The sequence below is a fragment of the Mastigoproctus giganteus genome, chromosome 8 (assembly GCF_048544385.1).
Source record: "Mastigoproctus giganteus isolate SK-2022 chromosome 8, ASM4854438v1, whole genome shotgun sequence".
NCBI lineage: Eukaryota > Metazoa > Arthropoda > Arachnida > Uropygi > Thelyphonidae > Mastigoproctus > Mastigoproctus giganteus.
Window position 1 is genome coordinate 15,347,232 of NC_143582.1, and position 12,668 is coordinate 15,359,899.

Sequence of the window (12,668 nt, forward strand, 5' to 3'; positions counted from 1 at the left end):
AAGAGATAGTTATAGATTTACTAAAATTAGCATGGAAAGAGAAACTTTAAAAGACAAAAAGTGGTAATTTATATTAACTACAAAATTCGATGCAAACAACAAGAAAGTTAGAAGAATGTGTTTTATGTTATGCAAAATTGAGAGTCTGAAGGAAGATCTGTTAGCAATAAGGTGAAAAGAGTTTCTACTTATTGCCCAGACTAATCATCAGCCTTTCATGTGTTTTGATCAACACCACAAATTTACATAATTTTGTAATTGTAAAATTCATATAATAAAGAATTTTTAAATGATCAGCAGTTACTTGCTTATTTTTTCTGATAGTGCTGTGCAAATTTCATCAGATGTATCACCAGCAGCCACACTTTTCAAAAATTATGTAAATTCCCATCAGTCGTTGGCACTATGAGTGAAACAGATGGTGTCAGCCATATATGTCCAACGTGGGGCCTAAAAAACCTAATGGTGTTGGATATACATGGCCGGCGTGGCAGTCAACATGTTAATGCTGGCTGAATACTTGATGACAGTATGAGCATCGTGAGGTCTTGCATGGTCGTGATGCAGTATCCACTACCTGTGTGCAGTTGAGGTTGTTTATGACAAATGTGATCCACAAAGAGTGCAGTACAGTTCTGTAGTGAAGTCCTGTAAGAGTCATATGACATGATACAACATGCTGGTAAACCATTCCTTGAATGTCAAAAAAAAATAGATGTTACCATAACCTTTCCTGCAGAAGCCATAACTTGCTTTTTTGGTGTTGGCGATGATGTAAATTTTCACAGCTTTATTAGTAGAGCTTTATTGTTTGCTCTCTGAGTTGAAATGATGAGGCCATGTCTCCACTGTTATCACCTTGTGCAGAACCTTGCCATCTTCGGTAACCATTTGTTTCAGCTCCTGACAACCTCCATGCAAACTTGTTGCTGAGGTTTGAGTAGTCTTGCAACCCAGCATGCACAAACATGCCATCTGTAAAGGGTCATGGAGAATACGGTGCATGCTTCTTAATGATATTTTCAACATCTCTGCCAGTTGCCTTACTGTTATACAATCTCTCACAATTACAGAAGCAGTGTTTTTGATTTCTGTAGTGACAGCAGTGGTTGGAGCTCCGGGACTGCTGATTTTTGTGATTGAATCATGTCTATCTTTAAACATTCTAAGCCACCTGTGAGCTGTGCTATATGGAAGTGTAGATTAACCATAAGTTTCTTTTAACATTTATATGCTTCAGCTGATGTTTTCTTTAGATGGAAACGAAATTTAAGAGCAGCATACTGTTTTTCATGTGTGAATCCATTGCTACATGAGCATAAACTTGAACAACTGCTGAGGTCTTTGTGTGCACAAGTCAACTGTGCAGTTGCTATGTTATACAGCTTGTTTTGGTCTTAAATTTTGAGCTCAGCTAGAAATAGCAAGCAGTATGGTTTTTCACGAAAAATTGTGATAATTTTTTTATAGAACAAACCTTGTATTTTGTGCTGCTAACTTCCATATTAGCATGATATACCGTACAGTAACACCTCAATATACAAAGTAGATGTGTTCCCAAACTTTGCAGATAAAACCTGTTTTTGTGTTTAAAAAAATCATCACTGGCCGATGGTGCTGAAAAATGTCACTCATCAGTAATTATTAAGTGGGTGAGATGTCAGGATTCAATAACCACAACTTAGAATTTGAAGTTGTGGTTATTGAAGAGTTTAAAGAATATGGTGATGGTATGGGTTGCAGTTCTTCACTGCAAATGTAGTGAAGAACTATAGTGTATAACCTTTCTTGGATTTTTGGTTACTTTACCACAATTTTCAGTGTACTTTCTGTCAAGAGATGTACTGGATAATAGGTATAAGCCAGTTCATTTTTTTCAGTAAGAGTCACTTTATTTGATAAATGAAATATCAGTGATATACGTGATCGAGGAACAATGTATGGAGTAACACCAAGCAGCATTTATGCAGTTTATATAATTTCACATTGTAGCTCATGCAGGCATGATAGTAGGAAGTCACACGTAGTATACTGCACAACATGTTTAAATATTTTGAATAGCAGTTATGCATGTGTAACTTGGCAAAAATTGACTTTTAAATGGTTTTTTTGGGGGCAAATAATAAAATCATTGTTCTTACTGTGTACTGACAGAAAGCTTTGATATTTCTTGTTTACTAGCCAGCAAATACTTCATCACAACATAACTTAGAATATCCATCAGGACTATAATTTTTGTGCTCATTTATAGTCAATTTTACCAACTATGCAATTCGGCGATGTTGCTATCTGAATATTTGGAAGCTAAAGGGTTTTGACCTTGACATGCTTATAGTGACATACATTATTAGCATTAGTAGTGGCATATGATGAAAAAAAAAATATATATATATCATCAGCCAAAAAAAAAACCCCTTCCATTTCACCCATCCATTCACTTTACATATTTGTCTAGTTCTGCCTTGAACTTATTTTAGTTGTTAACCTTCACTACAACAGATGGAAGTTTGTTCCAACTATCAACCACCTGCTGGCTAAAGGCAAATTTCCGGAAATCTATTCTACAATTGTCTTTTCTCAATTTGAATTTATGTCCCCTCAGGAGAGTAATCTCAGCAAGAGGGAGAATCCAATTATCATTGAGCTTGCTCAAACCATTCAAGGCCTTATACACCTCAATTAGATCACCATGTAGGCATCTAGTCTCTAGAAGCTGCAATTTGCAGAACTTAAGTCTTTCTAGGTGACACCAACCCTTTGTTCCATTCACCAATCTCATTGGCCTTCTCCGTACTCATACCACCAGCTCTACATCTTTTCTAAAACGAGGCCTCTAGGCCTGTATGTAGCAGTCAAGGTGTGGCCTGCCCATTGCCTTATACAAGGGGACAATCACTTCCTTATCCCTGCTAGCCAAATTCCTGTATATCATTGACTAGACACCATGAGCTACTCTTGCAGCCTGTCTGAACTTTTTATATCTGACTGCACAATTACCCAAGTCTTTCATTTTCCACTACCCTGAGTGTAGTACCCCAATTGATATGTTACTGCTACCCATATGCAGTACTTCACATTTGTCAATGTTAAACTTCAGTTGCCACCTCTCAGCCCATCTCAACTTTTCTAGATCCTGTTGCAGTTGTGTACTGTTGTTAACAACCTTTGTATCTTCTGCAAACTTAGACATTAACCCTGATATACCTTCATCAATATCATTGATAAATACAGAAAACAATGGGTGCAACACCAAACCCTGGGGGACTCCACTAATAACATTAGTCTAAAAAGAGCAGTTTCCATTGATTACCGCTGTCTTCTCCTTCTCAACCATCCTTTTATCCATTGTAGCAACTTGCTGGTTAATGCCACACTGCTGCAAATTGTACAATAGTCTTCCATGTTCAACAGTATCAAAAGCTTTCCTTAAAATCCAAGTATATGATATCAAAATTATTTTTTGAATCCAGATCCTTTGTGACCACATCATAGAATTCAATCAAATTTTTCATACTAAACTTCCCCTTAACAAACCCATGCTGTGTGTGAACTATAACTGCAGTCTTCTGTATATAAAACTGCATTGCTTCTTTAACCAGTGACTCCATTATTTTCCCTGGAACAGAAGTTAAACTAACAAGTCTGTAATTACTTGTCACCCTTTGATCCCCCCTTTCACATCATTATCTTTCATTATTTCTGCATTGGTCTTTTGTAATATATTAAATTTTTAACAGTATGACAACTATAGAACGTGAACTAATTTTGGTGTTACTCTTTCAATTTTTTTTTTTTTTTTTTTTACTCTGATGTCATTAATATATATGCCTGTGTAAATACCATAGTTTTTTTCCCCTTATTTTTACTTTTATATTACATGTTATTTTAACAATTATTGTTTGAGTACATGAATATTAAATGCTACTTAAATTCATGCATGCACAGTATGCTTCCTTGTTTTATTAAGGTTGCAGTTACATGAATTAAAATATTTCATTTATACTTAAACACCTGATATACAGTGTATCATGTGAACTGGTGCTGGTTTTTCGGGTGCCCTACTTTATTGGGTTGTGTTTCTGGAGGGGATAAAAATACTTATTTGAAAGCTTCTGGTTCTTAAGAAATTACCCAAGATATACCAGATCATAATGTAATATCAGTTGTTTTCTAGCATTTTAGATTTCCAAACTGATCAGTAAAATTGGCAGTCTTATTCAATGATAGTGCATGCTTTAATTTGATCTGATAAGGGGCTATCAAGTTGTGATTAAATTTTTGGTACTCTTTCTTATTTGGAACAATAATTGCAGCAGTCTATATATTATGTTTGATGAGCCTTCCAAAACTTAAGATTACATTACATATTCATTGCTATATGACTGAAGATGCATGGAAATGCTGTCTAAAATTGACATGATGATCTGTTTTTTTTTTTTTTTTTTTTATATATATATTAAATATGTAAGATGGCAAAAAAAATAATCTAGGCAATTTTAGCTCAGAAACAAAGCAGTTTAAATGTATATTGGTAGATAATGCCAAGCCACAATGACTGACTATAGTTGAAAGCATTTCATCTAAATTATATGATTTTTTATGGTTTCCTTACTGTTATTTTTTGTGAAATGTTTAAAACAGTTGTCAGTGCTATATATAAATTCACCTCTTTATTATAAAATGCTTACACAGAATATCTAAGTTGCTATTAAAAATTTGTTATAGTGGGAAATGAAGCAAGGAAGCAGCATCAGGCAAAAAAATGAGTAATCCTTTAAACTTATTTAAACCATCTACAACACAAGATGCAAATTTGCACCAACAATCACTTAATCTTTGGCTGAAAGCAAATTTGTTCTGTTATGTGCCATTGCCTGAGAAAGAGCAAGGATGCCATTGGCATTTAATTTACTCAGTCCATTTAAAGCTATAAACACTTCATATTGTTCTTTGTACATGTTCCTTTCTAAAATGAAACTTCTAGACTGGTATGTAATACTCAGTGTGGCCTAACCATTGCTTCTTGCAGTAGCATGCTCTGATTCCTGGCATTCACTGCCTTGTAAATATTATTATTAATGTAAGGGACTCAGCACTGGACGCCACTAATAAAATTAGTCCACGAATAGAATTCGACATCAATATTCGCATTAGTAGAGGCATATGATGCAAGAAAGCAAGCTTATATAGCATCAGCCAAAAAAAACCAAAAACTCCCATTTCACCCATCCATTCAATCCAAATGTTTGTCAAGTTCTGCCTTGAACTTATTTAAGTTGCTGACCTCTACTACAACTGACAGATTATGATGCAAGAAAGCAAGCTTACAGCATCAGCCAAACCCCCCCCCCCCCCCCCCCCGCTCCCACATCACCCTTCTGTTCGTTCCAAATACCTGTCCAGCTCAGCCTTAAATTTATTTAGGCTATCAACTTTCACAACAAAGGGTGGAAGTCTTCCACCAACCAACTATCCGCTGGCTAAAGGCAAACTTCCACACATCTATCCTACATCTGTCTTTCCTCAATTTGAATTTATGCCCTATCAGGTGATTATTCTGAGCAAGAGGAAGAATCCCATCTGCATTGAGCCTGCTCAAACCATTCATGGCTTTATACACCTTAATCAGATCACCTCGCAGGTGCTCAGTCTCCAGACACTGTACTTTTCCAAAATTTAAGTCTTCCTTCGTAAGAGCAACCCTTTGTTCCATTCACTAATCTTGTTGCCCTTCTCTGTACTCGTTCCAACAGCTTTACATCCTTCTTAAAATGAGGCCTCCAGACCTGTATACAGTACTCAAGGTGGAGCCTGACCATTGCCTTATACAAGAGGATAATCACATCCTTATCCCTGATAGAAAAATTCCTGTATATCGTTGACAAGACACCATGAGCTACTCTTGCAGACCATCTGCACTGCTCAGAAAACTTCATATCTGCCTGCACAATTACCCCTAGGTCCTTTTCAATCTCTACCACTGTCAGTGTAGTACCACAGAGTTGATACTTCACTCTGGGGTTACAGCTTCCCATACTTTACATTTGTCAATGTTAAACTTCATTTGCTCAACTTTTATAGATTCTTTTGCAGCAGCATACTGTCATTAGTGTCCTTAACAACCCTGCCAACCTTTGTATCGTCTGCAAACTTGGACATTAAGCTTGATATGCCATCATCAATATCAAATGTAAATACAGAAAACAACAAACAACACTGAACCCTGAGGGACTCCATTAATAACATTAGTCTACAATGAGCAGTGTCCATTGATTATCACTCTGTCTTCTCCCACTCAACCATCCCTTTATCCATAGCAGCAATTTGCCTCCAATGCCACACTGCTCCAATTTGTTCAGCAGTCTTCCATGTGCAACAGTATCGAAAGCCTTTCTATGATCCAAATATATGATATCAAAGCTATTCCCTGCATCCAGTTCCTTAGTGACCACATCATAGTATCAAATTGTCAGGCAAGACTCCCTTAACAAAACCATGCTGTGTCCGAGCTATAACTGAACTCTTGTCTAGATGATCCTGCAGTGCTTCTTTAGCCAGTGCCTCCATTAATTTTCCTGCAACAGAAGTTAAACTAACAGGTCTATAATTACTTGTCGCCCTTTGACCCACCTTTGTGAATTGGGGTCACGTTTGCACAACTCCAGTCCACGGGTACCTCGCCTGAGTCCAAACAAGCTCTCATAATTATGGCTAAGGGTTTGCTTACTTCCTTTGCTGCCTCCTTTAATATAACTGGATGGATCCCATCCACCCTGTGGGTGCCTTTTTTAAGTTTATCTTGAACAAGTTCTCCTCCACTTTGCTCTTGGTTATTACAAAATCATCTAGCTCACTACTAGAGTTTAAATTACCTCTGGCATTCCCCTCCCTGAATAACTCCTCATGGGTGAATGTAGATGCAAAATACTCATTTAGTTTGTTTGCCACCTGATCAGGATCAGCAGCAGTTGAACCATCAATATCGAGTGGACCAATCTGACTCATCCCTTTCCTTCTAGAGTTTACATAGGTAAAGAACTCTTTTCTGTTTTTCTTTGCATCCTTTGCCAAGGATTTCTCATAATCTGCCTTTGCCTGCCTAATCTCCTTTGTGACTTGGTTACAGACCAGCTTATATCTATCATAGGCTTCCACGTCACCCATTAATTTTTATGTATCCCATGCATTTTTCTTCTCTGCCATGTCTTATTAGTTGATATGTAAAGCCTAGTAGCTTCCAAGATAAGTTCTTTGAATTCTTTCAATTTTGAATTTGCTGTTGGTAACATCATCAGTTGGTCCCACTGCATAGAATTTAAATACTGTTTCAGACCATCATAGTCACCTTTACGAAAGCAATAACCCTTCCCTTTACCCTCGATAGTAGTTACCTCTTTGAGTAAATCCCACTTCAGCACACTGTGATCACTGCCACCTAGGTACCTGCCCGGCAACCCAAAGGTCGCGGGTTCGATTCCCGCCTCGGGCTTGGATCAAAGTACTGCAAAAACCTTGGGAGGTGCAATATGGCCACAGAAGCCGATGCGCCAACAACTACCAAATCAAAAAAAAAAAAAAAAAAAAAAAAAAAAATCTGCCACCTAGTGGTTCATTTATCTGCAGATTCTTAATGCATGAAGAATCGCTACTGATAACCAGATCAAGAGTATTACTTTCTCTGGTTGCCTCCCGAACATGCTGATGTAGAAAACAATCATCCAATAAATCCACAAAAGCCTTGCTAGTGTGTGAGTGATCAACCCACAAATTCCAGTCAATATCTGGGAAATTAAAATCCCCCATTATAAGACTGATTTACTGGCGCACTATTTCCCTGTACAGTGTCTTATTATACTCATCAAAGTCATTAGGCCTATAACACAATCCTACTCTCAATTTTATCTCCCAGTGTTTATGTCACAACAAACTGACTTGATACTGCACTGTCCAGCGATGTCAACTAGCTTCACTTCCTTGGATTTTATGTGTTTCTTAACTAATAGCATAACTACTCCTCCTTGTCTATCCTTCCTGTATACATTGTACACACCAAATTCCAGTTCTGCATTCTTTATATCTGTGTGACGCCACTTCTCTGATATCCCAATAATATCTGTCTGATGTTTTGAGCAATACCTGAAATTCATCAAATTTATTTACCAAACTCCTAGCATTGGTGTACATACAAGTATACATGCACCTGTTCCTATTCTTAGCTACCCTAACACAACCCATGTGTTTACTTGTACCACAATGACTCCCAGCAGTCTCTGAAATACCCTGCATCTTGTTTTCCAGGCTGCTACTCATTCCAATAGAAGCAGTGCAAGAATCACTTTCGCCTCTGCCAGTGGCTACTGTTAATCTATTAGTCCTTGTATCTCCCCAAGCTAGCAGTTTTCCGACCCACATAACACTGGCTCGGTAGCATCAGCAAATATTCTTTCACCCTTTCCATCAGATGTCATCTGTGTGCAGATGACATTATGGTCATAAGCCATGATCCCAAAGAAATAAGATGGAAATCATAATCAGTTACGCTGATTAAGATTTTGGACTAAAGATGAATATGGCTAAAACAACAGTAATGATGAACAAGTATGCAAGAGAAAGGGATATAATGATTGAAGGAGCAGTAATTGAAAAGTTGTTGTTATTTGGTTTTTAGGAGCATTAGCAACTAAGGCCATATTGATCCGATGATATGCGATGGTCATTCCCTGACTTTTCCGCATCCTCTATATTTTGTGGTCACGGGCTCAAACACTGTTCTAATCACGAAGAGTGTGCTAAGCACTGCTGCTCATGCTCACCTGGCTATGGAGGCGCCTTTGAAAAGGTGGAGTCATATACTTATCTGGGACAAGTCAGTTGTAATAATGATAAATGGCTGGAAGTCAAGAGTAAATTTTGGATGGATAGCATTCAGGAAATAGTCAGATCTGAGGAGCAATATCCCAATTTGTCTGAAACGTAAAATAATGAACCAATGTATACTCCCCACCATGACTTATGGAAGTGAAACTTGGGCATTCACCAATAGAATGGAAGAGAAGCTGAGAACTACACAGCGAAGAATGGAACGAATTATATTAGGAATCAAACTGTTAGATAAGAAGAGAAACATGGATTAGGCAGCAAACTTAAAGGACATTCTTATCAAAACTAAAGAACTAAAATGGCCTTGGGCAGGACACAGCTCGAAGACATAATGACAGATGGACTAAGAAAATAACAGAATGGTACCCAAGAGGAGCTAGAAGAAAACCTGGAAGACATCAACGGAGATGGACAGATGAAATTTATGAGTGTGCGTAGTAAATGGATGGCCATTGCACAAAACAGAAGGAACTGGAAAGTTGCTGGAGAGGCCTTCATCGTACAGTGGATTGAAAATGGTTGATGATGACTACAACAGATGGAAGTTTGTTCCAACTATCAACCACTCGCTGGCTAAAGGTGAATTTCTGCACATCTATTCTACAATTGTCTTTCCTCAATTTGAATTATGCTCCCTCAGGTGAGTAATCTGTGCGGGAGGAAGAATCCCATTAGTATTGAGTTTGCCCAATCCACTAAAAGCCTTATACACCTCAATTAGATCACCTTGCAGATGCATAGAAGCTGCAATCTGTAGAACTTAAGCCTTTCTTGGTAATACCAACCCTTTTGTTCTCCTCACCAATCTCATTTGCTCTTCTCTGTACTTGTTCCAGCAGCTCCACATCTTTCCTAAAATGAGGCCTACCCAGGTATACACAGTAGTCAAGGTGTGGCCTGACCATTGCCTTATACAAAAGGACAATCACCTCCTAATTCCGGTATATCATTGACAAGACACCATGAGCTATTCTTGCAGCCTGTCTGCACTGCTCAGAAAACTTCATATATGACTGCAAAATTACCCCAGATCCTTTTCATTCTCCACTATTCTAAGTGTAGTACCACCCAGTTGATATGTTACTCTGGGGTTACTGCTACCCATATGCAGTACTTTACATCTGTCAATGTTAAACTTTAGTTGCCACCTCTCAGCCCATCTGCTCAACTTTTCCAGATCCTGATGCAGTGGTGTACTGTCATTAACTACCTGCCAACCTTCATCAGTAACATTGATAAATACTGAAAACAACAATGGGTCTAATACCGAACTCTGAACTCCACTAATATCAATATTGCACAAAGAGCAGTGTCCGTTCATAACCACTCTGTCTTCTCCCACTCAACCCTCCTTTTATCCATTTTAGCAACCTGCCCTTAATGCCATACTGCTCCAGTTTGTATAGTAGTCTTCTGTGTGCCACTGTATCAAAAGCTTTCCTAAAATCCAAGTACAGTATATGATATCAAAGTTATTTTTTGCATCCAGTTCCTTTGTGACCACATCATAGTATCCAATCAAGTTTGCCAGACAAGACTTCCCCTTAACAAACCCATGCTGTGTCTGAATTATAACTGCAGTCTTGTGTAGATGATCCTGCATTGCTTCCTTAACCATTGACTATTATTTTCCCTGGAACAGAAGTTAGACTAACAGGTCTGTGATCACTCATGTCATCTTTTGATCCCCCCCCCCTTGTGAATTGAGGACACATTTGCACATCTCCAATCCATGGGGACTTCCCTGAGTCCATATCTCCTCCTACTGAACCATCCCTTTTATCCACAGCCATTACTTGCTCCTGAATGTAACACTGCTTCAATTTGTACATCAACCTTTCATTTGGAACAGTATCAGAAGTTTTACTGGAATCAGAATCTAATGTCAAATTTTTTGGTATTGGTAGTGGCAAATGATGCAAGAAAGCAAACCAATAAAGCATCAGCAAAATAAAAAACCTGCAAATTAAAACCAATGCTCTGAGAATTTCATATCCGAGTGTGCTGTTATCTGCAGCTCTTCATTTCCCACTGCTGAGTATAATACCATACAGTTGGTATGTTGATCTTGGATTACTGCTACCCTGGTCAGTGTTACGCTTCGACTGCCATTCTTATCCCATCTTCCTAATTTTTCAGATCTTATTGCCAGTAGCTTACCTTGATTACCCTCATTAATCATCCTGCCTACCTCTGCATCTGAAAACTTGGACATTAAACTTGATATACCTTCATCAATATTATTAATAAATATAGAAAACAACAATAGGCCCAGCACTGAACTCTGAGGGACTGTAATAAATTAGTCCATGAAGAGCAGTGTCCATTAATAACTACTGTCTTCTCTCTCTCAACTATCCCTTTATCCACAAAAGTAACTTGTTCTTAATGACACTACAGCAGTTTTATTATGCAATAGTATCAAAAGCTTTCCTGAAATCAAAGTATGATATCAAAATTATTTTTTGCATTCAGTTTCTCTGTTACTGTTACTGTAGAATCCAATCAGAGAAGGTTGTCCCTTAACAAATGCATGCTGTGACTGCAGTATAATTGCATTACTTCTTTAACCAGTGATGCCATTATTTTCAGTGGAACAGAAGTTAACAGGTGTACCCACCTGTTAACTTCTGTTCCACTGAAAATAATGGCTGAAAATTACTCATGTCACCTTTGATTCTCCTTTTTGAATAGGGGATATATTCACCTTGTCTCAAGTCCATAGGGACCTCCCCCGAATCCCAAGATGCTCTCATAATTTTGATTAATGGTTTGCTTAGCTCCTTTAATATAATTGGATAGATCTCATCCATCCTACTTGCCATTTTTATGTTTCGCTTCAACAAAGGAGGAGCATCAACAATTAAACTATGACATCAAGTTTTTTTATCTGCCGATTCTGAATGCATAAATAATAATCAGTTCCCTTTTGCTGCCTTTCTAACATGCTGCTGTAGAAACAGTCATCCACAAAATTCTTGCTGGTCTGTGAGTGACCAACCCACAAGTTCTGGTCAATATCTTGAAGGTTAAAATACCCATTATAAGACATTCTGATTTACTGGCCCACTCTTTCTCTGTATATTTTCATCCTGTTCTTTTTTTCTATCTCATAGTAGCTGATCAGATCGGTCAGACAAGACTCCCTGAAGAAACCCATTCTGTGATTGCTATATAACTGAATTTCCCTTAATATGAACCTGCTTTACTTTAACCACTGACTTAAAAATGTGGAATGTCGGAGGAGCATGGCACAGCTGATCAGTTCAACTAGTAATGATAAATATTGAGAGTGCTGCTTAACATGCTATTAAAAATGTTCCCACTCTATCCCGAAAAAGAAGCCATTGGGATTAAATCTGTTTCCCTTCCAAACCAGTTTAGTCACGTGTCTGCTATCCACATCTATTCATATTTCAACTTTAGATTTACCAGAGTAAGTTTTCATTTCTTTGTTATTTGTAGAAGCTTTCAATGTAAAATTATTAGCACTCTTAGGTCTAATAATTTTGCATTTGGGATTAGCTTTTACAAATTAAGAAAAGCTTTGAGATTAACTATGTAACCTGTTAATTTTTATTTATTTTCTTTTTTGACAATCTCCTGCCTTATTAATTTCTCCCGCCAACTGAAAAGCTATAATCCCATCTTCAAAGGTTTTGTTTAAGTTCTCAATAAATAAACCACCTGTAATTCCCCCCCCCCCCATAATTTGTGGGAAAGGTGGAAATTGCTGAATAAGGTCAGCTTTTCATCCTTTGGGCACTACTCAGAATGCATTGCACTTG